Source organism: Castor canadensis, chromosome 4, assembly GCF_047511655.1.
Source record: "Castor canadensis chromosome 4, mCasCan1.hap1v2, whole genome shotgun sequence".
In the NCBI taxonomy this organism is placed as follows: Eukaryota; Metazoa; Chordata; class Mammalia; order Rodentia; family Castoridae; genus Castor; species Castor canadensis.
Window position 1 is genome coordinate 131,926,550 of NC_133389.1, and position 24,582 is coordinate 131,951,131.

At 36.5% G+C, this 24,582-nt stretch overlaps 1 protein-coding gene and 1 pseudogene across 6 annotated transcripts in view; one reads left to right on the forward strand and one right to left on the reverse strand.

Annotated features, from left to right (window-relative positions):
• The window catches only part of Znf385b (zinc finger protein 385B), a 383,429-nt gene that overhangs the window by 193,217 nt on the left and 165,630 nt on the right, over window positions 1-24,582 (reverse strand). The gene's annotated exons all lie outside the window — the stretch shown is intronic.
• On the forward strand, window positions 16,003-16,669 carry LOC109694169 (acyl-protein thioesterase 1 pseudogene; annotated as a pseudogene).

Consider the following 24,582-nt stretch of genomic DNA (forward strand, 5'->3'; position numbering starts at 1 on the left):
TTTTCCACAAAAGGGTCTGTTATGTATGTTTTAAAGGAAGATTAGATATTAAAATTGCATTGTTCAGGAATGATCAGAAAATGCAAATATATATTTATTATTATGAGCTTAAGTATCTAATAAAATTTCAGCTTCACAACTGATTGACTATAATACAAAGATAATTATTCCAGAAATAGGTCTTTCCAACAGAAGAACATATCTTACAGTTAAGGATATTCTAGTGTTTACCTAACAAAGAAACATCTCAGACCTTTTTATTTTTCTACTGGATGTGTATTAGCAACTTAGAAAAAAAAAATATGTCTGGGCCCAGAGGAAGAAAATACAACATTCCAGTCAGTACTAAAGCCAATGAGATAAATGAATTTCTGAGACTATGCTTTCTAACATAGGAAATAAAATGACATGTCCAAATATTTTATATTTTAGCAATTTAAAAAAATTATCCTCTGATACATACTATCTTTTGCACATTATAATGGCAGAGGACAGTGGGTAATCTCTGCTTTCCTGTAGTCTACTCAGTGAAGTTTTCAGGCTTTTGTTCCTGGTTCTATAGTCCTTTATTTCTTGATTTGGGGATTCAACTTTGACAGTACTAGCTACTTTTTTTTGGTAAAAGAATGGTTAAAAAGTTAAAAATTTAAAAAGTGAGGAGAGAATAAAAAAACATATAAAAGGGAAACAAATCTAGATCATAAAGGTTAAATGAGCAAAGACTAGCTACTTGGGAGGCAGAGATGTAGAGATCTTAGTTCAAGGCCAACACAGGCAAAAATGTTCTTTGGTTCATCTCAGCAAATGAAAAGTTGGGTATGGTGATCTGCATCTGTCATTCCAGCTATATGGGAAGCACATAATAAGAGTAAATAAGAGGATTGTGGACCAGGTCCCCCTGGGCATAAATAGAAGACCTTATTTGACAAATAACTAAAGCAAAAATATCTGGGGAATGGCTCAAATGAAAGCAAAAATATTTGGGGTATGCCTAGCAAATGCAAATCTCCAAGTTTAAACATCAGTACCACACACAAAAAAATGACAAAAGACTATAAAGAATAATTTGGAACAAAAGGAGTGAGATAACTAAGGATATTCTTATTAACAGGAATGTGTCTGAAATGGGGACAGAGACCTGTTTTCCACCCCATGACTTCCCATTTGCTTTAACCAAAGTTCTCCCACTTGAGTGTACATCAGGATTCCATGGCGAGCTTGTTAAAAACAACTGCTGGGCTCTATTCCCAGAGATTTTTCTTCAATCTGTCTGCAATGGGGTCTGAAAATCTGCATGCTTAACAAGTTCCCAAGTGCGATGGTTAATTTTAGGTGTCAGTTTCATTGGATTAAGGGATTCCTGAGAACTGGTAAAGCATTATTTCTGGGTATGTCTGTGAGGATGTTTCCAGAGATTTGTGTGAGAGTTGGCAGAGTGAGCAGGGAAGATCTTCCTTCAAGGTAGTCAGGCATCATCCACTTGGCTGAACATCAAGCTAGAACAAAATGATGGCGAAGGAAAGATGAATTAATTTTCTTTCTCTCCTGGAGCTGGGATACCCTGTTTCTCTTGACCTTGGACACCCAAACCCCAAGTTTTCTGTTGTTTCAACTCTGGCACTTGCACCAGTGGTCTCTCAGTTTCTTAGGCCATCAGTCTTGGACAGACAATAACATCAGCTTCTCTGGTTCAGAGGCTTTTGAAGATGGACTTAGCCATGGACTTAGGTTCTCTAGTCTTGCAGATGATTTTCCAGAATGCAGATGGCCTGTCATGGAACTTTTTAGTCTCCATAATCACATGAGCCAATTCCCCTAATAAACGTCCTCCCATCTATCAAGATCTCTGCATATCCTATTGGTGCTACTTCTCTTGAGAACCCTGACCAGAGCACGAGGTGATACTGATGTTGTTTGCCTTGGAGCAAACAACAGAACCAAGGTTCTGGCTCAATATGTTACACTTAATACCTAGAGAGGACAATTCCCATTGTAAATTATTTTACTAAGTCATTATGTATATTCCAAGTCCCTCTTCTTCACATTTGTCACAAGGCTGCCTAAGGATGCATCCACAATTAATCACATCTTATAACAACTATTCATGAGGCAGCACTCACTACTGCAGTGGTCAATGTCAATGCATGCATAAACTTAGTCATTGCTACTCATATTGTCTCTTTAGGTGAGTGATATCATTTTTGAGTAATATAATATATTGAGTTTAATTTCCAGTTTAAAGTGTTCTCAGAAACCTATACTTTAACAACAACAAAATCTGTACTATGATTTTGACATTAAAGCCACTTTTTAAAAACCATAGTGATTTGGCTTTAAAAATAAAAGCCATTGCCTAAAAAGAATGGCATGTGAGCAGGTGTAGGGTACATATTTGTTGTTAAGAAAGCAGATGTTCATTTTTGGGGAAATGACAGCAATTTCATATTGTCTTGCAAAATTTCAATCAATTTCAGTAAAGTGCAGAAGAAAGATAATCACAAGTGGAAGCAGCTGTGGTACAAGCAGAAGTTGTGCCATCACAGGCCCAGCAATGCTGCTGAGGGCAGAAGAAACTGCCAATCCCTCTGAATAGAAACTTCAATGTAGTGAGTTGCTGGTGTGCATAATTCAGTCCACCAAACCTTTTTGTTGCTAAAGTCGCCAAGTCTGTGGTGTGTTAGTATAGCAACCTTAGCAAATTAATACAGCAACCTCACCAGCTGCTTCATATTAAGTATAAGGTAATTTCATGAAAGGAACTGGAGAACTGATCATATTCTCTCTAAAGTTTGAGCAGTCCTAGGCTAGCTCCATTTGGAAGGTTAGGATTTGTGTGTTTGCAGTTTGCACTTTATTTTTCCCTTCCTCAAGTTGGCCGTGGATGTCTCTTTAAGTAGATTGCTCTTGTCCTCAACAGAACCAGCTGAGTTTTTTGGTACTGGCTTTAGTATTTTACTTCTTGTGTTTTCTATTCCATTAATATTTGCTTTCTCTTTATTACTGTCTGCCTCCTAACTTATTTTGATTAATTTTGAAATGGTTTTTCTAGTTTTTAAAGATGCATACATGGCTCATTTAGTTTCAATTTTTGCTTTTTAATGTTAAAAACCATTTAGGAGTGTAGTATTGATCAGAAGTTTTCCCTTCCATTAACTTTTACACAATCTCTCATTTTAATTTTTGATGTTCCTCTTTTCTCCTTACTTGATCATTAAAAGACCTGAGAGTCTTTAGTATTAGCTATTCAGCCTCAGACAGATCATTCACGTTCCATGAGCTTCTGGGATGTTGATGAAGAGAATCGAGCAAGCTAAATAGGACAGTATTTGAAACTATAAATTGTTATACAAATGTAAGTTATTGTTTTAATTATTTCTGAACAATAAAGCAACTACTCATAAAAAAAAATCAGTATATCCTGAAGACATGAGGTTTGCTGTTTTAAAATGGTATGTGAGGTGATAAAGTACCGAAGATCTTTTCCCCATTGGGTAAGCATCATCCCATTGGCTGGAGGTTCAGAGAGAACTTTCTCTTTCTCCTGAAGCTGGGACACCCTTTTTGTCTTGCGTTTTGACACAAGAACCCCAAGTTTTCTGACGTTTGGACTCTGGAACTTGTACCAGCAGCCCCCAGTTTCTCAGACCCTCAGGCTTGGACAGAGAGTAACATCATCAGCTTCTCTGATTTTGAGGCCTTTGACTATGGAACAAACCATATAATTTTAATTTTTCATGTTTTGCTTGGTGTATTATTAATCATCTGTCAGGTTATCTCTGTGTTTATGATTTTACAGGAAAATACTAACCACCTACTAGCACAGTTTTACTTGATGACTTTGAGTAATTACTTTAAAAATTCATCTTTTGAAGTAATCAGACATTCTCATTTAAAAGCAGGAGCCAGGAGGAGCTGACATTGAGCACTATCCTGGGGGCTTCACATTCAAGTCTCATGGCAGCCATTGCACAGATAAAGGCATTAGAGCTAGGCTAGCACAAACCAACGGCCCAGAATTACAAATCCTAACATAATCAGTGCTCCTTCCTAGCTCTTTCCATATAAAAGCCAAAAAGTTTGGAGAGCAGGGCTGAACCAAAGAGTTTTTGCTTTTGTTTGGTTGGCTGACTTTTTATTTTTTGGTAATGATTTTCAGATAACATAAAATATTTCACATTTTTGAAACTGATAATATAAATCATGTTGAGTAAAAGATTTTTTTCCCAAAAATCAAAAAGTCCTTTTGTTTCTATGTTTTGTTTTTAACTTTGAGGAGATTTTTGTTTTTCATTTTTCCACTTTCTATGGAGAATGAAAAGTCTGAGAATGAATTGTATTACTTTGAGCTATACAATTATTTCAGATTTTCTATCAGGCTAAATACTAAGTTATAGCATACTTTATCCATTAATTCAAGAATTTTCATACTTAATTTCTAAAATACATCTAAAATTGTTCAGTAGCAGTCATTTCGTATTTAGGAATTAGGTTTTACTTAAGACCACCTAAGTGAATTAACTACTATTATTTCTGGTGAAATTATGCTTAACTGAGGAAGAATTGTAGCCTAATCAGCTTTTCAATTTTCCACAAGTACAGCTCTCTGTAGATGAAAGATAATTGCTATTAACTAGGTAGCCACTTATTTGAATAGAGTGAATATTTAGGGAGTATATGAGCTGAGTTTGGAGTCCAGAATGTACTCAGAAAAAAGTAGGAAGAAGGGGAAGTAAAATTTTATATAAAAATATGCATTGTATTATGTATAGTCACAAACATGTGGAAATATCCTAAATGCTTAAGAGCAGAGGAATGAATGTGTCTGTTTATGAAATATTATAAATCATATTTAGTGATGTAAATGTGTATTATGTGACAAGTAGGGAAAATGATGAGGAAATGTTACACAATAGAGGTCAAATATGTAAAATGTGCATATTATATATCAATGTGAGTATTTACATATACCTATATGCATATAAATGTATATAAATATACAGAAACATGCCTAGAAGAAAATCAACATATGTTGCAGTTTTATGGAAGATTTTACTTTATTCTTTTATTCTTTTCTGTGTTTTTACATTTTGGGGGCACTAAATTGAAAAAAGAAAAAGACTCATTTAAAAATGTAGTGGGAGAAGCTTGACTATTTAAAAGAAAACTTACACAGTTCATATAGCCTGGATAGAGAAGTAGCTGATTTAAATAATCTCACTTGAAAACCTTACAGTTAAATGCTGAGCACCAGCTAAGCTCTCAGGTTCTTGAGGGCCCTAATGATTGTGACTTGATGGGGATAAGGCTGCAGAGCTGGGCAAGCCTGAGGACTAACAGCACATAGGAGGCTCTTATTGATCACTGTCACAACACTAATGTGTAGTAAGTAATGCGAAATAAGTACGATAAAAGGGAATGTGGATAATGATAACAGAATATTTATAGTGAGATTAAGCCATCAATTCTCACAATTCTTTGGTGACTTTGTCTCTTCACCTATATTAGGTACACATCTGCATCCATACTGCTGCACCTCAGGAGACTACAGAGAGGGGATTATGTTAATCCAGCTCCAGACTGGCTTAAATGCATGAATTTTTCTCCCCCCAAGGCACTAAATCTTTTTTCCAATATCATGTATTTTAATGTACCATACAAAAACAGATCAGTATACATCACACAGTATTTCTGAGTATACACTCAGAAATTTTGGAATGACTAACAAAGATCATTATGGTTATTTCCAAAGTAAGCTCGCTTTACATTTCTCCATTTGAATTCCTAAACTGATAGCAATCCAGGAGATTGTCAACTGTAGAGTAAATAAATAAATTTTATAAATTTTATACTATATAGTGGAATAGAATTCAGCAATGAAAATGAAGTTCACGCATAACATAGATGAATAATCGCCAGTATGACACTGAGTGAAAGACTCAAGATATAAAAAGGGCAAAATAGTTTCTGCTGGGTATTGAGGGGGTGGGGGGGAGAGGGAGGGGGTGGAGTGAGTGGTAAGGGAGGAGGTGGGGGCAGGGGGGAGAAATGAACCAAGCCTTGTATGCACATATGAATAATAAAAGAAAAAAAATTTAATTCAATTTTTATCATACACTTCAGGAAGTATTTCTTTATCTTTCCAGCAGAATCTTAATTATGAACCAATTATTATTAATGTATTATATGCATATAAGTTAAGATATTACTCTGGCTGGTAACTTGTTAAATACACCATTTAAAAAATGCTTAACACAAAATAAGTCTGTTGTACTTTTATGAAAATAAAAAATTGGAGATAGGCATAACCTGTTAGGAAACTGAATTTTGAGGATACCAGGTGACTGATAGAATGAAAATTCTGGTATAAAGAATGGCTATAATCAAAAGTAGGAGTGTCTCCTACTTTTCATCTACTTTTCAGGAGATGCTGAACTTCTTTTATCAAAGATATAGCCACATGTACCAATTGATCACAAGGCCACAAAACTATAAGTGGAAGTAGTGGGCTGAACCCAGGGTCACTGGTATGATGTTGGGAGATCTTGGTGTTCGACCAATCTCAGTATGGGGTGATAAGATTCACAAGGGATCAACTGATCAATTATTGAAAAAACAAAGTATACAGTGGTTCAGTCACTTATATGTCAAGATAGCCTCAGGTCAGAACATTTAACCAGTGATTTATGGCTAATTTACCCAAGTTGATCAGTGTAGATAACTTAATTGGATAATTCAGATGTCAAAACAATGTTTGGCCTGAGAGATGAATCTAGATATTATCTGGGTTAAGCATTTCACTTGAAAGACTTTCAGAGAAACATTAACCAAGTGACAAAAATGTTAGTTTTCTTAAAAGAGAGACCAGTACTAGAAGATATTACTAAATGGTTATAACTTTAGAAAAACCTCATTACTATGACTAATGTTAGTGAAGGGCCTAAAAAAATTGTAAAAAGGTTCAAAAGAACATTTTTGATAACTGCTGGCTAACAGAGATTAAATGATTTGTTAAAAATATGTGAGAAAGATTCCAAGATGGCAGCTAGAGGGAGGAAGCAGAAAGTGTGCCTCCTATAGTGAATCTTGGAGAGACGTTGGAGACACACCTTGCAGGCAAAACCACTGAGAAGAGACAAAACTTTGACCATTCCACACCTCCAGCCGGCGCAGAGAATCTCCACTTCACCTTAAATGGAGAAACCAGGAGGGCCCCTGGGCGACCAGTCGCCCATGCCCAGATGGCTTGGAAGGACACAGACAAGTTTTGTTCTACTTTATGCATCCCCTTTGATGAGACAACTGCAGAACAACATCTGAGGCACCATCTCCAGGATTGGAGACTGAGACGGACACCCAAATTATTAACACTGAAATTTCATTGCATTTGAACTAGGAGGTTTTTTTTTTTTAATTTTTAATTTTTCATTTTGTTTTATTTTATTTATATATATATATATATATTTCTTTCATTTACTTATTTTTTATGTTTATTCTTATCTTTATTCTTTTTATTTTTTATTTTCAATCCTCTCTCTGTCTCTCTAATGCCTGTTCAGCTTACTGTCGATTAGTACACCAATGCTCCCTGTTTATACCTTTGAAACTTTCTTGTTTGATTCCATGTTTTGTTTTCTCCTACTTGTCTGTTTATTTGCTTTTCCCTTTTCTTTAACTTCTTGCTTTCCATCTCCTCTCACCCTTCCATTCTAAATATTACCATTGTTATTATTACAAGCTAGAAAATACTTAATTGCACGCAGTACAGGGACAGTAACAACACCAAGGACAATGATGGGAAGACAGAAAAAACAGGGAAACCAGTTTCCCCACAGCAAAAAATTAGTACAGGAACCAGAGGGAAATGAAGAAAACAGATACTCAGATCCAGACTCCAACAAAATGCCAAAGAACCCAATGAAGCCCACAAGAATAATTTAAAAGAAGACATACTACAGGTACTCAATGAGAATTTTATAGAGATGATACTGGATATGGTCAACCAAAATGTACAGGAGACACTCAAGAAATTCCAAGACAACAAAAATAGAGAATTTGAAAAAGCAAAAGAAGAAATAAAGGAAACCATAGAAGCACTGTATAAACACCAAAGTGAAAGAGAGAACACAATGAATAAATGGATAAATGAACTCCGGACAAAAACAGACAACATAAAAGAGGAAAACTGCCAGGATATGGAAAACCTCAGAAAAAAGAACAAAACAGAACTGCAAAACAAAATGGAAGGCCAATCCCGCAGAACAGAACAAACAGAAGACAGAATCTCAGAACTTGAAGATGAAATGGTAATTAAAGGAAAAACCGAAGAACTATTAATTAAACAACTCAAGACCTGTGAAAAGAAAATGCAAGAACTCACTGACTCCATCAAAAGACCAAACTTGAGAATCATGGGCATTGAAGAAGGAGAAGAGGTGCAAGCAAAGGGAATGCGTAATATATTCAACAAAATAATAACGGAAAATTTCCAAAATCTAGAGAAAGATATTCCCATACAGATGCAAGAGGCCTCCAGGACACCAAACAGACCAGATCAAAATAGAACTACTCCATGACATATCATCATTAAAACAACAAGTTCAGAAACTCAGGAAAGAATATTGAAGGCTGTAAGAGAGAAAAAACAAGTAACATACAAAGGTAAACCCATCAAAATCACAGCAGACTTCTCAACAGAAACATTAAAAGCAAGAAGAGTGTGGGGTGAGATCTTCCGGGCACTGAATGAAAATAACTTCAACACCAGGATACTCTACCCAGCAAAGCTATCATTCAAAATAGATGGAGCAATAAAAGTCTTCCATGAAAAGCAGAAACTAAAACAATATGTGACCACAAAGCCACCAATACAAAAGATTCTGCAAGGGATTCTGCACACAGAAAGTGACACCCAACTTAACCATGAAAAGGCAGGCAGCACCAAACCACAGGATAAGAAAAAGCAAGACAGTAGAGAGTAACCTCAACTTAGGTACACACAATCAAACCTTCAAACAACTAAGACAACTAAATGGCAGGAATCACCACATACCTATCAGTACTAATGCTTAATGTTACTGGACTTAATTCACCCATCAAAAGACACCGTTTGACAAAATGGATTAAAAAAGAAGATCCAACAATTTGTTGCTTACAGGAGACTCATCTCACCGACAGAAATAAGCATATGCTTAGGATGAAAGGCTGGAAGAAGATTTACCAAGCCAATGGCCCCCGAAAACAGGCAGGAGTAGCAATACTTATTTCTGACAAAGTAGACTTCAAACCTACATTGATCAAATGAGATAAAGAAGGACATTCCATACTAATAAAAGGGGAAATAGACCAAAAGGAAATAATAATCATCAATCTGTACGCACCCAATGTCAACGCACCCAATTTCATCAAACATACCCTGAAAGACCTAAAAGCATATATAAACGCCAACACAGTGGTTGTGGGAGACTTTAACACCCCATTATCATCAATAGATAGGTCATCCAAACAAAAACTTAATAAAGAAATCCAAGATCTAAAATATGCAATAGATCAAATGGACCTAGTAGATGTCTACAGAACATTTCATCCAACCTCTACACAATATACCTTCTTCTCAGCAGCCCATGGAACCTTCTCCAAAATAGATCACATCCTAGGGCACAAAGCAAGCCTCAGCAAATATAAGAAAATAGAAATTATACCGTGCATACTATCTGACCACAATGCAGTAAAAGTAGAACTCAACAACAAAAGTAAAGACAAAAAACATGCAAACAGCTGGAAACTAAATAACTCATTACTTAATGAACAATGGATCATTGATGAAATAAAAGAGGAAATTAAAAAGTTCCTGGAAGTCAATGAAAATTGACTTCATTGAAAATGAAAACACAACCTACCGGAACCTATGGGACACAGCAAAGGCAGTCTTGAGAGGAAAGTTTATAGCCATGAGTGCATATATTAAAAAGATTGAAAGATCCCAAATCAATGACCTAATGATACATCTCAAACTCCTAGAAAAACAAGAACAAGCAAATCCCAAAACAAATAGAAGGAGAGAAATAATAAAAATGAGAGCTGAAATCAACGAAATAGAAACCAAAAAAACCAAAGAATTAATGAAACAAAAAGTTGGTTCTTTGAAAAAATAAACAAGATCGATAGACCCCTGGCAAACCTGACTAAAATGAGGAGAGAAAAAACCCAAATTAGTAGAATTAGGAATGCAAAAGGGGAGATAACAACAAAAACCATGGAAGTCCAGGAAATCATCAGAGACTACTTTGAGAACCTATATTCAAATAAATTTGAAAATCTAAATGAAACGGACAGATTTCTAGATACATATGATCATCCAAAACTGAACCATGAGGAAATTAATCACCTGAATAGACCTATAACACAAAATGAAATTGAAGCAGCAATCAAGAGTCTCCCCAAAAAGAAAAGTCCAGGACCTGATGGATTCTCTGCTGAATTCTATCAGACCTTTAAAGAAGAACTGATACCAACCCTCCTTAAACTGTTCCACAAAATAGAAAGGGAAGGAAAACTGCCAAACACATTTTATGAAGCCAGTATTACACTTATCCCAAAACCAGGAAAAGACACCTCCAAAAAGGAGAATTATAGGCCAATCTCCTTAATGAACATTGGTGCAAAAATCCTCAACAAAATAATGGCAAACCGAATTCAACAACACATCAAAAAGATTATTCACCACGACCAAGTAGGTTTCATCCCAGGGATGCAGGGGTGGTTCAACATATGAAAATCAATAAACGTAATAAAAAACCACATTAACAGAAGCAAAGACAAAAACCACTTGATCATCTCAATAGATGCAGAAAAAGCCTTTGATAAGATCCAGCATCATTTCATGATAAAAGCTCTAAGAAAACTAGGAATAGAAGGAAAGTTCCTCAACATTATAAAAGCTATATATGACAAACCTACAGCCAGCATTATACTTAATGGAGAAAAACTAAAACTATTCCCTCTAAAATCAGGAACCAGACAAGGATGCCCACTATCTCCACTCCTATTCAACATAGTACTGGAATTCCTAGCCAGAGCAATTAGGCAAGAAGAAGGAATAAAAGGAATACAAATAGGTAAAGAAACTGTCAAAATATCCCTATTTGCAGACGACATGATCCTATACCTTCAAGACCCAAAAAACTCTACTCAGAAGCTTCTAGACATCATCGATAGCTATAGCAAGGTAGCAGGATATAAAATCAACATAGAAAAATCATTAGCATTTCTATACACTAACAATGAGCAAACAGGAAAAGAATGTATGAAAACAATTCCATTTACAATAGCCTCAAACAAAATCAAATACCTAGGTGTAAACCTAACAAAAGAAGTGAAAGACCTCTACAAGGAAAACTATACACTTCTGAAGAAAGAGATTGAGGAAGACTATAGAAAGTGGAGAGATCTCCCATGCTCATGGATTGGTAGAATCAACATAGTAAAAATGTCTATACTCCCAAAAGTAATCTACATGTTTAATGCAATTCCCATCAAAATTCCAATGACATTCATTAAAGAGATTGAAAAATCTACTGTGAAATTTATATGGAAACACAAGAGGCCATGAATAGCCAAGGCAATATTCAGTCAAAAGAACAATGCAGGAGGTATCACAATACCTGACTTCAAACTATATTACAAAGCAATAACAATAAAAACAGCATGGTACTGGCACAAAAACAGACATGAAGACCAGTGGAACAGAACAGAGGACCCAGATATGAAGCCACACAACTATAAGCAACTTATCTTTGACAAAGGAGCTAAAAATATACGATGGAGAAATAGCAGCCTCTTCAACAAAAACTGCTGGGAAAACTGGTTAGCAGTCTGCAAAAAACTGAAACTAGATCTATGTATATCACCCTGTACCAATATTAACTCAAAGTGGATCAAGGATCTTAATATCAGACCCCAAACTCTTAAGTTGATACAGGAAAGAGTAGGAAATACTCTGGAGTTAGTAGGTATAGGTAAGAACTTTCTCAATGAAACCCCAGCAGCACAGCAACTAAGAGATAGCATAGATAAATGGGACCTCATAAAACTAAAAAGCTTCTGTTCATCAAAAGAAATGGCCTCTAAACTGAAGAGAACACCCACAGAGTGGGAGAAAATATTTGCCAACTATATATCAGACAAAGGACTGATAACCAGAATATATAGGGAACTTAAAAAACTATATTCTCCCAAAACTAATGAACCAATAAAGAAATGGGCAAGTGAACTAAACAGAACTTTCTCAAAAGAAGAAATTCAAATGGCCAGAAAACACATGAAAAAATGCTCACCATCTCTAGCAATAAAGGAAATGCAAATTAAAACCACACTAAGATTCCACCTCACCCCTGTTAGAATAGCCATCATCAGCAACACCACCAACAACAGGTGTTGGCGAGGATGCGGGGAAAAAGGAACCCTCTTACACTGTTGGTGGGAATGTAGACTAGTACAACCACTCTGGAAAAAAATTTGGAGGCTACTTAAAAAGCTAAACATGGATTTACCATTTGATCCAGTAATACCACTCTTGGGGATATACCCAAAAGACTGTTACTCCAGAGGCACCTGCACACCCATGTTTATTGCAGCACTATTCATAATAGCCAAGCTATGGAAACAGCCAAGATGCCCCACCATTGATGAATGGATTAAGAAAATGTGGTATCTATACACAATGGAATTCTATGCAGCCATGAAGAAGAATGAAATGTTATCATTCGCTGGTAAATGGATGGAATTGGAGAACATCATTCTGAGTGAGGTTAGCCTGGCCCAAAAGACAAAAAATCGTATGTTCTCCCTCATATGTGGACATTAGATCAAGGGCAAACACAACAAGGGGATTGGACTATGAGCACATGATAAAAGCGAGAGCACACCAGGAAGGGGTGAGGATAGGTAAGACACCTAAAAAACTAGCTAGCATTTGTTGCCCTTAACGCAGAGAAACTAAAGCAGATACCTTAAAGCAACTGAGGCCAATAGGAAAAGGGGAACAGGTACTAGAGAAAAGGTTAGATGAAAAAGAATTAACCTAGAAGGTAACACCCATGCACAGGAAATCAATGTGAGTCAATGCCCTGTATAGCTATCCTTATCTCAACCAGCAAAAACCCTTGTTCCTTCCTATTATTGCTTATACTCTCTCTACAAAAAAATTAGAAATAAGGGCAAAATAGTTTCTGCTGGGTATTGGGGGGGGGAGAGGGAAGGGGCGGAGTGGGTGGTAAGGAAGGGGGTGGGGGCAGGGGGGAGAAATGAACCAAGCCTTGTATGCGCTTATGAATAATAAAAGAAAAATGAAAAAAAAATGCTTAACACAAAATAAGTCTGTTGTACTTTTATGAAAAAAAAAATTTAAATTAAAAAAAAAAGATATAAAAAGGAAACCTATGAGACTGTAAGGCTCTACAGCATTGTGTAGTGGTGACTCTGATGGATGCTCTTGTGTTTTTTATTGTTGTGCTGGGTGGGGTACATTGTGGCATTTACAAAAGTTCCCATAATCTATCAAAAATGTGCTCACCATCTCTAGCCATAAAGGAAATGTAAATTAAAACCACACTATGATTCCACCTCATCCCTGTTAGAATAGCCATCATCAAAAACACCACCAACGACAGAGATGTTGGCAAGGATGTGGGGAAAAAGGAACCCTCATACACTGCCGGTGGGAATGCAAGCTAGTGCAACCACTCTAGAAAACAATATGGAGGCTTCTTAAAAAAATAAACATAGATCTGTCATATGATCCAACAATCCCTCTCTTGGGGATATACCCAAAGGAATGTGACTCAGGTTACTGCAGAGGCACCTGTACACCCATGTTTTTTGCAGGGCTATTTACAATAGCCAAGTTATGGAAACAGCCAAGATGCCCCACTACTGACAAATGGATCAAGAAAATGTGGTATTTATGCACAATGGAATTTTACTCAGCCATGAAGAAAAATGAAATCTTATCACTTGCAAGTAAATGGATGGAACTGGAGAACATCATCCTGAGTGAGGTTAGCCAGGCTCAGAAGATCAAAAATCATATGTTCTCCCTCATATGAGGACTTTAGATCTAGGGCAAATGCAGCAATGTTGTTGGACTTGGGTCACACGTTAAGGGGAGAGCACATATACTGGAATGGGGATAAGTAGGAAACCCAAAACTTGAAAGTGTTTGATGTACCCACTGCAGAGGAAATAATACAGTAACCTTAAAATGACAGAGGTCAATATGGGAAGGTGACTGAGAACTAGTGAAGAGGTCTGGTAGAGATGAATCAATTCAGGTTGTAACACACTTGTGCAGGGAAGCAATGCTAGGAGTCTCTCTGTATAGCTGTCCTTATCTCAACTAGCAAAAACACTTTGTCTTTCTTATATTTGCTTATGCCTTCTCTTCAACAAAATTGGAAAAAAGGGCAGAACAGGTTCTGCCTGGAAGAGAGGTGGGTGGGGGAGAGAGGGAAGGGGTGGGAGACGGGGGAGAAATGGCCTAAACAATGTATGCACATATGAATAAATGAATAAAAAATATTTTAAAAAGTGATACTTGAATTCATGTTCTCCACAGCTCTCCTTTATCACCCCCCCATTCCTGGAATAGTTTCAACAGGTATCATTTTTGTCTTTACATACTTGTCTATGCAGTTTTTGCACCGTATTCACCTTCCTATCCCCTTCCCCACCTCCTCCTCCCTCCTACTGGCACCACCCCCTTCCGGGGCAGGACCTGATATACTCTCTATGTATGCATGAATATAGAATTCTTAAACCAGCTGAAACCACCACAAGAAAGGGACTAAGGTAGAATGAAGAAAAAGAGAGGAGATGAGCAAATTGGGGTTATAATACACATATACATGGAAATATCACAAGGAAACTCCCTGTGTAGCTACCTTTATCACAAACAAGCAAAAATGTCATTTTTTTCTTTTTTCTTCTACAAAATCGGGGAACAGGAGGGCATTAAATCTTTTTAATCACTATGGTAGCATTGCCATTTCTACCCAAGCACTCCACTTACACAAAGACAACATTTATATACTGGGAAAATGTGGCTTCCTAGAAACCTTGTATAATGTAGTCCTCTTATAAAACTATTTACACCCTATCATATTCTCAGATTTCTGTAACATCATGCCATCTAATTAAGAGAGTTCAGACCCATCGGATCTCTGCACAAGTGGACACATCAAAAGAATTTTTATGTCATCAGTGATGCCATCAGACAGAGTACCAGGGCTCCTCCTATACTGGATAGCAGATGTTTAAATGAAGTGTACTTTTTTAAAGGTTAGATGTATCAAGTGCTTCAACTGGGTAAATTAGAAGTGCCATCATTTTTTCTTTTCATTTTTTAAGTTACCTTTCTAGGGTGCACCCACTCTACCATGTTTGTTTTTATGCAAAGCCAGCTGGTCCTATTGGGTGGAGTTTGCCAAGGGCAGCAAAATGCTCTGTGACTGTGTATCCCTTGTGAGTGACAGCCAGCTGGAAGAAATGTGCTTTTCCTAGTTTTCCTATGATATATATTTCGAAGAAGATGGATGAGACCATAAAATTGAACAAGGTGAACAATTCCGAAGTAAGATGATATTCTGCAAACAAAAACATTAAGGTACATTTAATTTTGGGAGAAGAAACCTGAAGGGATTTAAAGATTTTTCTATTAAAATAACATCTACAAAAAGAAAAAAGTAATTGAAAAATTCACCAGGGCAATGGGTAAGGTTGCGGTTGGGTAGGAGGAAAAACCTCTACTGTTCTACAAAAGTAGGATGAATAGAATAACGATAGCCCACAACAATTAATGGTGTATTTCCAAATATCTAGTACAGAGCATGCCTACCAACACAAACACATGAATAATGCCTGGGTAACAGATTATCTATTACCTAGATCTGATCACTACACACTGTGTATATATACTGAAATGTCACAGCACCAGCAGCAGTCTTTGCAGATATAAGAAATTCACATATTAAATGTGTCTGCCCAAATGTGCTAGTCATGCCTGTTACATTAATTAAATATGAACATGGTTATGCCTTCCTTGCTTGATATTATTGGGGTGCTACCAGATTCATAGGAGGATGAACCTACAATTAAGCAACAGAAAATGCAAAAGCTTTGCTAGATGAAAAGGTGAAGAATGGCCTTCCCTCTAATAGAATTACTGGGGGGTATTTTCTTAGGGAGGGGTATAACTTTACATATGTGGGCATATCTTACCACATAGCAGAGAGTGGCGACTGCACCTAGTTGCTGGCTTCCACATTGTTTCTATAGGTCCTATCAGTGATGCTAACTGGGATATTTCAATTTTCTCATGCCCTGGAGATGTGACCCTTCAGTTTCCCTAATGTTTGACTCTTTTACTGTTGAAAGACCCCAAATGCTGATAAATCCAGTCAATGCAAACTTCAAAACTTATGAAGGCATGATTCCCAGTTCAAGACCACAGGAAAGGATGGCTGTGAGGCTATTCATTGATAAACTCCTACCTCCCACTGACTGGTGCTTGTGTCAGCACAACAACATCACTCTGGTAGACTTCAAACTCTTTTCTCTGCCTGACCACAAAACTTCTATTTGCAATTTTAGAATATTTGCAAATACACACCAATGACAAAAAGTAAATGTGTCCTCACAGGAAATTTATAACCTTTTAAGTTTTGATAAGTGCATCTGTACATTGTTAAAATAGGTGACAAAGCAAACTTCTTTTTATTAAATGTAATTAAGCAAAATAATAAAGTACTACAACCAGGTTTTTCTTACATCATTTGGAAAGTGCTAGTATGCTTAATGAAAATGTGTTCAAGAGGCTGGGCACAGTGGCTCATACCAGTAATCCCAACTACTCTAGAGGGGGAGATTAAGAGCATTGCATTTCAAGGCCAGTCTGGGCAAAAAGTTAGTGAGACCCCATCTCAACCAACAAGCCTATCATCTCAGCTTGTGAAAGAAGTAAATAGGAGGATGTGGTCCAAGCTGGCCTGGGAAAAAGTGCAGGACCCTATCTGAAAAGTAACTAAGAACAAAAAGGGCTGGGGGTGAGGCTTAAGTGGTAAAGCACCTGGCTAGCAAGTGTGGACCTGTATTCCAGCATCACCACCCCTAAAAATTGTTTGTGTACAAATGAGCAGTTAAAGTAAAAACAATTTATGCATGCTGTGACTTAATGAATTTATCGCACCCAGGGTATTTTCTATGCATTCATATATATGTAATGATTGTAATGCATAAGAATGGGATGCTCTTACATTATTCATAGTAATAGGGATGGTGCCTTGAAGTGCCAATAAAGAGTAACACCACACTCTGCTCTCTTCAATTAATAGCCCTTTTGTTTTGGGGACCAGGCTCTTCTTTTCCCTAACACAGTTTTTATTTAATATATCTCTCATCTCTTTTTGTCCCTTATAGCAGACCAAATATTGTTTCCCTGGCATAGATATCTGCTGTCAAAATTGCTGTAATTTAACATTCCCAATCACAGACATTTAAAATCTATTTGCACTTTAAAGAAGCCAAACTCAACTTAAAACTTTCTGCACTACCTAGTCAAGTGAACTATGCCTTAGGTCAAATTTCGACCTACTTAGTTATCAGAATCTTCAACTCAGGTAATAAGATTAATTATTTGGTTTTATTGTTCTGCAAACTGAAAGAATAATTAGACCATATATCCTGATATGTTATAAAATATTTAAGATTGATCTTCAAAACTATTTTTTTTTTTCAGTACTGGGGCTTGAACTCAGAGTCTACACCTCAAGCCACTCCACCAGACCTTTTTTGTGAAGGGTTTTTTTTCGAGATAGGGTCTCTCAAACTATCTGCCTGGACTGGCTTTGAGCTGTGATCCTCTTGATCTCTGCCACGTGAGTAGCTAGGATTACAGGCATGAGCCACTGGTGCTTGGCATAAACTAATCTTTATGATGATTTGGTCCCCTTGTAGCATAGACTTTAAGGTCACTTTTTATGTACATGAGTTTGTAATCAACTACTACAGAAGATGAGCAAGCCATTCTTTTTTATTGCCAATGAACTTATTTGAATTTTTCATTTTAGTTGATTTTTTTTGAAAAATTATTTTGTATAAACATAAAAACAGCAATCATTTGATTTTAAATAGTTATAATTTCCAGATAACTAGTCAAAATTATTTGAAAACAAATTTATAGTTAATAAAGGCCAGTTAGAACCTTACATGTATGCTGTAATTACCATACTTTTTAATATAAGTGCTGCTAAAGTGAGAATACAACACATTTTAATATGCAGCAAAAATGTTTGGTCAATATTTCTGAGCTGTGTTAATTTTTCTGCTGTATTCCAATTGACCAGTACAATATTGAGAGTACATCTTTATAAATGGTTACTAAATGATCAGGAACTAGTTTTGTAATGGACTATCTATGATGTTAATTATGAAGCCATATGTCTATGTCTGCATTTAAAATCTTTAAGCAATCATTAATTAAACCATTTTGCTTTACCTTGAAGAACTGAACTGTTTTTTCAGTTATAGAAATAAGCAGGAAGTGTTGTGTTGTAACATGCAAAAAATGCAAATGTTTTTGGTGGCTTTTATCAATGTGAAATTAATTCTGAAACAAAAGAAAAAAGTCATTCTGTGTCCCATAATACGTAAAAATATTGCGTATAAATTAAAAGAAAAAGAATCACCAGTTGGCTTTGTTTTCTAAGAGCTGGTTAGAATAGGTACTTGAGTATAAGAATAGAAATAAAATAAAATATTTTACAAGAGTTGAGCTCACTAAGGTCAAAATGCTAATAAAGCTTTGGAGGCATATGTCGGTACAGCTCTTCCTCCTCTGGTTTTGTAGTGTTAAATTTGCTATAAAATATTTGTAGCAGTAACATATGTTTTTCCAAGATAATTCCCATATACAAATTTGAACTATCTTACTGTGGAAAAGATAAAGGACAAAAAAGATAAAAAGAATAAAGGGCTTTACTTGATTCCAAATAGAGAATGCAGCTTGGTTTGTTTGTTTATTTGTTTTGAGACAGACCTCCCTGTATAGCCCAGACTGGTCTTGAACTTGCAGTCCTCCTATCTCTGCCTCCCAGGTGCTGGCATTATAAGTTCTACCACCACACCCAGCTGAGAATGTACTTCTAAGAAAAGATTTAACAAACAGATGTTTTAAAATTTTGAAGACATGTCATTCAGTCATAGTCCCAATAACTTAAAATACTAATTCCAAAACCACTTCATTTTATGAAGAAATAGAGAGACCCATGGAGAGAGGCAAATAACCTTGTCTATTGTTACTAGCTGCTTCAGTGAAAAAAAGTCATAAGAAAGAATAGGAATAAAGTCCTCTAAATCTTTCTTAAGTCCCTATTCAGCACCAAGCAGTGAACTGAGTGCTAAGGTATAGGTGTACCCGCTCTCGTGGAACTTAACTTAGACTAACATTTACAGATTCTGATCACAGGGCTCTTTTTGTTTGCTCACATATTTCCCTTACTAAAAGGGTTAAGCTATACACCTCAAGAATAGGCTCCACTCTCTGATAAAAATGCCTATGGGTTTTGTTGTTGTTGTTGTCCTTTAAAGAATATTTCCTACATTCATCTACTCTGGTTGTTTTCTTGAGAATTATGTCATCTTTCCATATAGAAAATAAAACTCCTTGCTCTTTTTGTGATGTGTCTTTCAGTGAACAACCTACATAATAAATTCTATTTTATGTTTCTTGTAACAATTAACATATTTAGTATATGGTGGCATAATACAAGTTGGAAGGACTTATCATCTTTCCATACCCCTTCCAAAAGGAAAAGGTTCTGAAATTCAGGGATATTGATTTGCTCTTTCTTATCCAATTCAATCTTGGGTAACTCCATTAACATTCAGCAGTCATCATACTGTGTGATTCAAGCATATGATTTGGAGAAGATATATCTAGACAATATCAAGTGAACTTGAAACAGTCTGCAACTGCATCAGTAAATCAGGAAGTCTTTTGCTCACTAGTATTCTGCAGAAATCACACTGTACAAATGCTGCAGTTTTTATCTGGAAAAACCTGAGATCACTACATTTTGTAATTAGGGCAGAATATATGGCATGTTTCCAGTTAGTCCTCCCTCATCCCCTTCTGTCTAATGTGACCCCTCTTTGTACCAAAGACTACAGGATTCCAGTGATGGCCGAGGACCTGGAATAAATAACTGACTTAGGGGCAGTTAATCATTAGTGATCACTGGCCTGATTAAAAACAATGTATCAGTCTATTCCTCAGGAATCTGGAAGATGTGAAAACAGTGGGAGTGTTACACTGCAGAGCGTGGGTCCCTGACCAAGTTCACTGGGAGCCATGTTCAAGTCAAAGTTTATGGGAAGAAGGACGGATCACTAGAAAGAACAGAACACAAACTGCTCAGAAGGCAAGAGACCACAGAGGTAGAGACTGACTCTAAAAGAAAGACGGTTTCCTGCAGTTTTCTAGGTCATTGACCCCTGTTTCACAAGCCACAGCCAGTTATAATTATTGGCCATAGGTTTACTGAGATTCAGTGCTGTATTCTCACAACACTTCCTCCTTCAGTTAGCCTAGGTCTATCTGTTGCAACCACACAAATCCTGGCCAAGAGCAATGGCCTCTCAGGAATCTAGACTTAGGTTTTACCACAAGAAAAGAACAAAGTCAATCATGAGTGATGATGCTCAATTCCTCTTCAGTCTCTGATTATCCTACTCATAAGTCAATTTGGGGCACTGGTTACTCTGTCATTAATATTAATGGCGTAATATTTAATTAATTAATTTCTACAACCTTCTACATGTAAAATCATGTAAGGATCACAACAGACCACAGAACTGAACTAATCTTTTCCAATTTTCAACCTCAAAATAGCTTGGGTCATGCATATATATCTACCTCTATTTCTCTCTTTTTTTCTTTCAAAGGAATTGAAAAGCAGGCAACCAAGGAAACCACAGTAAGTACTTTAAATTTGCCATGTTCTCATACTCTCATCTATCTAAATGCTTTTCAGCTGCATCTCCCAATGAACTGTGCACTTAAAATAGTATATTCAGGAAGGGGTTCTACTTTTTCTGATTAAATCATTGGTACTCTTCCTGATTTAATAGATGGAGAAAATACACTGTCCTTTGTTTTAGTTTTGCTTATAAAGATTTGGTGTGTTTTGCTCTACTTGTTTATCTTATCACACACTTCCTAGAACAAACGTGTTATTTTCTTTCTGCACATGTTCTGCTCCTATTGAGAGTAGGATCAACAGCAATTTATTGCTACTATTGCATAAGCCAAGGGGGAAAATAAAAAGAGTTTAATTCTTTGTCATGTGAAGGAGCTATCGCTTTCAGCCGGTGCAAATGTTTTAATTCCAGAGATTTATTAAAATGTTACAGTAAGCATTCTCAGCAATGGCTTTGCCGTCTAACTTTACCACATCTCACATTTTCTAACCAAAGGGAAAAATAAAGAGTTTGAACAGTAGAAAGGGGGAAATACTGGTATCATTAAAAGGTGAGAAAACAGAAGGAAAGATGAAAGTATAGTAAAATGAATATCAAGGTTCAATCTTCAAGTATGTAAATTGCTCTATGTTACAAATCATAGAGATAACATAGAAGTAGGAAGAGAGTATGCAATGAATACTGGAATACCAGATCTTGCTCTAAGTGGTTGACCTATATTAACTCATATACTCTTATTGTTATTATTTTGCACATAAGGAAAATGAAGTATAGCGATTGTAGGTGACTAATGCAATATTACACAGTTAGAAAACTGAATGAGAATTTCCAAGCAGGAGTTCTGGTCCTGCAGCTTAACTACTATTCCCCATCTCTGTGAACATCTTGACCAGCACTTTTGAAATTGGTTACATATTAAAACCATCTCAGGAGCATTTCAAAGCATACTAATACCGAGGCTCTACCTCAGAGATTCTGATTTAATGGCCCTTAGGTGTAGGTAGGGTCTGTCATCAGTATAGTCATAGTTCCTGACTTATGACAGGTTGACTTAGGAATTTTTTACTTTGATAGTACAAAAGAAACACACATTCAGTAGAAACTGTGCTTCAAGTTTTGATTTTTTTTTTATCTTTTCAAAAACATCCACATGCAGTATGATACTCTCACCATGCTGGGCAACAGCAGAGAGTCACAGCTCCCAGTTGACGATGCCATTTTAAGGATGAACAACAATACTCTACAGACTACTGTGCTGCTAAGCTAGAATGTGCCATAAGTTAGGTACATTAAATGTATCTTCAACTTCTGATACTTTCAACCCACTAAGAGTTTATTAGGACATAACCCCATTCTAAATCCCAGGTGATTCTAAAGTAGAGAGGTAAGCCCAGGTCACCTGGCTGTTTATTAATAGCCTCATTGGAATCCAAGTATCTTGACCTTTTCCTTTATGTTACAGTAAATTGATGGAGGAATGAAGAAACAAGTTTTTACTTTGGAGTGATGAATATGAATTTCTTGAACCAAAAAGGGATCATTGGGGATCATGAAACACAAGAATGGTGTATCTTTGGTGGTTTCAAAGCTAGTAAGATTACCAATTATCTGAAATAACTCAGTTGAGTGTACTAATACAAAACTGATGGACATTTACAAACTCCATATTATTAGGTATTGTAGTACTAATGTAAAGGTCTAAATTAACCACTCTACGTAATACAGAGTCTGAGATGCATAGTAGCACACCCTACACAGGACTTCTCCCACTCAGATACAATGTCATACATTCCTCAAGAGCATGAGTAAAAGTAAAATGACTAGGAAGGAAAGGATTTTGAGAATTTATTAAATTTATTTTAAATATAATTTAATTTTAATAAAGGGCTATATTTAATACCTAGAAAAATTCCCAGAAATGGTCCTTTTGAGCTAGTCCATTGCACCACTGAAAAGGCATCTATCCAATCACACATTTTTTTCTTGGAAGGCAATATTTAATTAAATAAATTGAATGAGTCCATTTTTATATTACATACAGCCTAAAGAGGAGATAAATTTTCTTCATTAATTCAGCTTTCTCAAGAATGAGAAGTTTAACTACACCCTTCAGAGTAAATCCAGACTTCCCTTTGAACAAGGACCATAGAGGTAAAGGGTGTAGTCTCTGGGATCAGAATGCCTGGATTTGAGTCCTGGCTTACCTACCTATAACTCTATTACCTTGGCAAAGTTACTTAGCTACAGTTATTTCATCTATAAAATGGGATGGTAATAGCACCAGCCTCATAGAACAGTTGGAAGAAATGAGATGAGTTTATTCCAGGTGAAGCACTTATAAGAGTATCTGGCATTTATCAAGTGTTCAGTGATAAATGAACAGTAAATGTTTAGTAGCTATCAAGTGTTAGCTACTACTTTCATGGGAAGTACCTTCAAACATAAACTTTGTGTAGTTCAGATGATTCTGGTTACTGTTAGTTTTCAAGTGTCCCTGTCTTTTCTCATGCTCTGTTCTCTTCCTGAAAGGTTGAACTGCATATCTTTTCAAGCACATCTCAAAAATAATACTTAACTTTCTCTGATTAGCCTGTGTCGTGGAAGCAGTCTACTTCCTCTTGCAGATTTAATGGGTGTGAAGAAAGAACCAATTTAAAGACCAAATTATTAGTAAAAAGGGTCACAGAACCTAAGAATTTGGAAAGTTCATCACCTATCCATTTTGTAAAGAATAAGACAGCATGTTCAAGACAGAATTTAAATGGCATGGTCAAGTAAGTGACCAACTGACAAGAGTATTTATTAGTCAGCCATCTGAACAAGAACCAGGACCTAAGGTCCAAGATAATAGGAAAATGACCCCAAAATCAATTTAGAAATCATCAGGGCTTCCACCCCTATCATATCTCCAGAATGTAAAAGTCTGGAGAATACAGCAATTTAAAAGAAGTGGTTCGAGATACCTATGGAACTTTAGGGTTTGCTGCCCTACCCTGTTCTGTTGCCCACATTGTGCCTTCTGCACTGCATACTGTGCTCCAGTGTGTTATGTGTTAGGTTCAGCAAAGCCAGTGGAGAGAGCTGGCTGCCTCAACTTATTTCAAAGAATGGCCTGGAGAGCCTTGGAGCCCAGGTAGAGAACTGCTACCATTGCAGGGCTACTGAGAACAGCCCACACTAGGGAAATGCCCAGCACTGGGCTTGTCCTCAAATACAAGCCTGGTAGTGCAATGAGAGTGAATGTTCAGTTAGAGAGAGCCATAGGTACCAGACTTGAGTCCATGACAGCTGTAATACAGGCTGTGTCAGCAAATCAGTGAGTATAGGACCACTTGGGATCTTGGGATTCAATTCCTAACCCTATGTGTCCAGAAGGTGGGGTCATAGCTCCAGGAGGACAAGCTAAAGAAGATGATTCTTGAACCTTATTGTTTTATACTTGCTCAGGATCTGTCAATCCTTTCTTCTTTCCTATTTCTTCTTTTTTTAATGGGACCATCTGTCCAATACCTGTCTTACCATTATATTTTATAAGCACATAATGTTTGATTT